Source organism: Limulus polyphemus, unplaced genomic scaffold, assembly GCF_000517525.1.
Source record: "Limulus polyphemus unplaced genomic scaffold, Limulus_polyphemus-2.1.2 Scaffold571, whole genome shotgun sequence".
NCBI lineage: Eukaryota > Metazoa > Arthropoda > Merostomata > Xiphosura > Limulidae > Limulus > Limulus polyphemus.
In genome coordinates this window covers 188,542-193,893 of record NW_013666181.1, presented here as the reverse complement: position 1 = coordinate 193,893, position 5,352 = coordinate 188,542, and positions in this window count along the sequence as shown.

Below are 5,352 nucleotides of genomic sequence, written 5' to 3'. Positions count from 1 at the left end.
AACGTGACGGAGGTAATGCAATGCTGTGTTATTGAACTGCGGAGACAGAGTATTGTTGAGCACGTGAGACGTTCGTTGTGAATTATAGCGTTTGTTATAGAGCGACTGTTGAAATTAAGTGTATTGCAAAGCTGTATTCAGAAAGAATAAACCAGTTTTATTTAAGAAAGGACTTGTATCGGTAAAGTTTCTTCGGTAAGAATTTTTACGGAAAATTAACTAACGAACGGAGACGTAACATTATGTTCATTTTTTTCTATCAAGTAAGGATTTTTTTACAAATCGGGAAGAAAAAACTCTTACTTGTATCAAATTATTATATCTTTACCCCAATGAACATTTTATATTATTATGTTTGTTAACAAAAAGACAAACAAACTGAAGAAAAGGGAAGAACATTGATGTCAAACGAATATGCATCCTCATTCATCCTGATATTTTTTTTCAATCTACGGCTTTTAGTCTCAAAACTAGGTGTTGTGGTCTTTCTTTTATGTTTTGCGTTATGACGTTTTGTGATAAATCTGTACGTGATGGAGAAAATGGATATCATTTTCGGATTCAGCGTACAGGAATTACTGTATAACATGTAAAAACTTCACGACAATAAAACCATTACAGGCCTATGTTACCCTTGTCTAAGTTGCTAGATTCTTGAGGTCACGGTGAACTTTCTAACTATTATAGCAGGTCCTTCGCAGAATGTTTCGGGGTGGGGGTGGGGGGCTTCATTTGTGAGAACAAAAGCCAACACTTATTATGCGAAGCACAATCAGCATACAAAGCAAGCTAGTACTACGGGGATTTGGGGGTATGCCCCCAGAGGATTTGTAAAAAAATAGGTACTATGACATTGAATCTGGAAACAATTTTGCGTGGCATTTAGCTTAAACAATTGCGTGGCTGTTCACATAAAATCCACAAACATCGAATAAAAAGTCAACAAAGAATCATTCTACATGGGGAGCTAAACTTGTATTAGTATAAATATATATATATATGTCTTATTATGGTAAAGTACTGTAGTATCTACATGCAGGGTAGTTATTAATTGTTAACATATATTACTAATTTAAACAACGCTGTATTACCATAGTATATTAGTTATTTCAATCATTAACTATCACATATGCACATGTATGCACTACTGAAATAGTATTAGCATGCTCCATTTTTCTGGGGTGCTTTTCCATAAATAACAGTTTCAATGTAGATAGCAGTGTGATAATAATTATACATTAAAGCTTGTGCCCTCGGTCTTTCTTTTGTTTGTGTACACCTCAGGTAATTATTCAACCAGTGGAGAACAGATGCTGAATGTTCACATGAACATGAACTTAGTAGCAGTGTGGCATACGTTTCAGTAATACAAAGGTACAAGCTGAGGAACCCATTCTTTGTTCGGGTTATTATTAAGTACGGTAGTACTTTATAGTAGGAATCGACAAGGTTTCCAAATAACTCACATGCCGAAAAATCACCGTATTCAATTTATAAGCGAAAAACCAACCATTGAAAGTATTGGTTATGATATAGTATGCGCATATAAACTAATAATACGCTAAAAAGGTTGCTAACGTTTCTGGTATAACAATTCAAAAATTTCTAAAACAGCAACTTTTTCGTCTACTACCTACCTGATCTCGTCAGCGGGTCTAGCCCTAGATGGCTTGGACTATCCTACACGATTTCTTCAGCTTACTTGATTGGTCTTTTGATATTCCGATAAATATATAAAAAAAGTATGAATAGTAAACATATCATGCACGTACTTCAATATCTTTTCAACCAAACAGATGGCGCTGCATATCGATGGATAGACACACGACAGTTTCTAAAGGTAAAGTATATACTTTATACAGGTATAACATAAAAAGTAAAAAGTTCTGAAAATGATGACTTTTAAAATGAAGTAGGAATCCTGCTGCAAAAAGTAATGAAGCAAGAGTTAAAACCACAATCACAAATTTATAAAATTTAATCCCTACTTTGGCACCTTTATACATTTATCAGTAGGCCAAAGAAAGTTTTACATTTTATAAATTTGTGGTTGTAATTTTAATTCTCGTAAAAGTTATAGATATCAGGGATATGGCTATACTGAAAGTTTATAGATGTTGCGTCCATTTCATGGACAAAAAAATGAACAAATAAATAGGAAAATAAAATTTTAATGTAAAGTGAGGCTTGTTAGTTATTCGTAGAATTGCTATAAAAATTATCCAAAACAAAATAAAGTAAAGTGTTTTTTCGTTTGATTTGTTTGGAAGTTCATGCAAAGCTACACAAGGGCTATCTGCACTAGCCATCCCTAATGTAGCAGTGGAAGGTAAGGCAGCTATTCATCACCACCCACCACCACCTCTTGGACTAATCTTTTACCAACGAATAGTGTGAAAGACTGTCACAGCTGAAAGGGCGAGCATATTTGGTTTGATTTGTACCCGCAAATTGCGAGTCGAGTGCCCTAACCACCTGGCCATGCCAGGCCTAAGTAAATTGATACAAGTTGGATTGACTTTAAAACGATTTAGATTGCTTCATTTAGCTATACAGATCACAATGCCAACCAAAGTAAGGATTGAAAATCGTTTTAAAATCTATCCAACTAGTATCACTTTACTTGTTTGTGTACTTTGTATTTCAGCAATTATTTTGTTTTGGGTACTTGTTATAGCAATTCTATGAATAACTAATGATCCCTACTTTCCATTGAAATTGTTATTTTTTTCCTATTTATGAACTTAAAAAAATGTGTGAATGGATGCTATGAAAAATAACACAAAAATCCCAACTATCACACAATTTATTTATAAGGTAGCATATTATTATATTATTCATTATTATCTCACCAAAACTTTTCTATAAGCTTTAAGAATTCAATATGCATATTGTTACGTCTCCGTTCGTTAGTTAATTTTCCGTAAATTCGTTCCGACGAAACTTTAGTGACACAAGTCCTTTCTTTAATAAAACTGGTTTATTCTTTCTGAATACAACTTTGCGATACACTTAATTTCAACAGTCGCGCTATAACAAACGCTATAATTCTCAACGAACGTCTCACATGCTCGACTTCAACAATACTCAGTTCAATTACGCCTTGTTCCGTCACGTTGTGACCGTCTTATATATATACCAGGCTACCCCCAATCTAGTAGTCTCTCGACAATTCACGAAAGTTCGAGAAAGGCGTGGCGTGATACTAGTCACGTGACCTCGCTGACGCAACAATATATTTGAAATATGGTATACACTGTGTGATGGTCAGGGTGACTCTATAGAAAGAGTTAGCAGCCAAAGTAGTGGTGGTAGGGGTGGTTTCTGTTATCTGATTTCAACATCCAGCTCTTCGTGTCCTTCCACATTGTTTCACGCTATTAATTAATAGATGGTTATTGGCCACAAAGGTATCTTATGGGCTGAAGTTGAAACGTCACAGATCAAAGTGGGAAGTTGGTATAACTCAAAAAACGGTTCTTCATATTAGCCTTATAGTAACTGTTTGAGCTTATGTATTATTGCAATAGTGGTAGCCATTGTTTTTCTTGCATTCCTCCATAGAAAATACCAACGCACTCTCTGAGATATATGAGACGTTTTGCATGCCCTCCCCTCACACTGTGTGTATGTTGTGCTATAGGAAATTTAATAAAGTTTGTGTGTGTGTGTAAGGACGTGGCCACATCTATGAATGTAGTTAAGGTTAACTTAAGTCAAAGATAACAACTGTTCAAGAACAGCAATAATGGGGGTGGCCCTGGTTCTAAACCCCCATTAACATGTCCCTTATTCCAAACTATCATCTCACAAAGTTTGGTTGAGATTGGCCCAACAACGTAGAAGTAGTTAGATAATGGACAAACAAACACACAGATTTTTGTGCTTTATATATATATACATATATATATAGAGAGAGATGTGGTACACTGAAGTACGCTTTTAAGCAGTTAGCCAGTATCTGGGGCCTTTTATGGAGAGGTATGGAAAGCTATAAGAAGAACGTAGACCATGTAGAAAACGTTAAATGCCATAAGCAACTGCGCTATAACTATATAAGCATAATTTTTACATCACAAAATAGCGGGTTCAGCCTAACCCCCGCAATCACCTCTCCATGCGTACGTGCGTGTATAGGACTATCTTTATTAACTTAATTGATCTGAACGTCATGTACTCTCTAACAAATGTCTAAATTAAAACAATGGATAGTGTTACGAAATATATAGCTTACAACAATATAATGTAAGATTGTGCTCTAAATCCAATGGTTTAAAGAAAGATAATGCTCATACGCTGCATAGAAAGAAGACATAATTTTTGCTTAGTAGTGGGTACTACTTTATAATAATGTTGTGAGCTATATTTTTAATACTTTAATCTAGATGTTTGCTAGAGGGAGTTAATGATGATGATGGTATAATCATCTAGAAATTTCATGGAGTATATAGAAACAAAGGTATATTATTTGTAAGCATAAGAATCGGTGAAGTAAGGAGCAGTTAATAAATATTCACTGTCAGAAAAGTTATTGAGTGTTAGAAGTGAGAGATATTCGTTCGCGTCTATTCAATTATTTGATCGATTAGTGAGGAAATTTTGTAAGTTTATTTGTGAGTTAGGAATACTTGCCACTAGTTTCGGAATATCTGTTCAAACGTTGTTTGTGCACTTAAGCCTACAATTACAAGTGAAAGAATTCTGTAACAAACGATAAGAACGAAATAAACTAGTTTGTTATCATTATGTGGACTGGACTTGGCATAATTTTTACCAAATAATCCAAAAGAACCAGCCCAACGATAAAACACGTTACAACAATAGGATGTTGCCAGTTAAATTAATTAAGGTGTAGAACTTTTCACCAAGTTAAAACTGTTTTTTATTACATGAAATTTAATAAGTTATTAACTTACATGACAAGTTAAAAAGTAATGTTGTGTACTTTGAGAATCTATGTATTAAAACTATTATTAATTGTGAGCTGTAAATGTAGTATCACCCAAAATAATGATTGGGACTAATTAGTGACATTAGCTGACAAAGTTGAAACCAATAATAATTTATATCTTGTATTTGTTAGAATTAACACGCATACAAAAATAAATACTTTATATTTTCGCTTTGTTATAATTTACACCAAATCATTTCAGATACATGACACAACACATAAAAACTGGCTGTATAAAGTTAAAAAAAATAATGAGAACTTTGTAAGATCAGATACCAAATCAGTCTATATACTTAGAAAATTTCAGTCCATCTAAGCTACTTGTTAATTTATAATGTGCCAGTTCTCACCATCTATGTATTAAATGACCCAGACACCCAGTCAACCTCTGATGACTAATC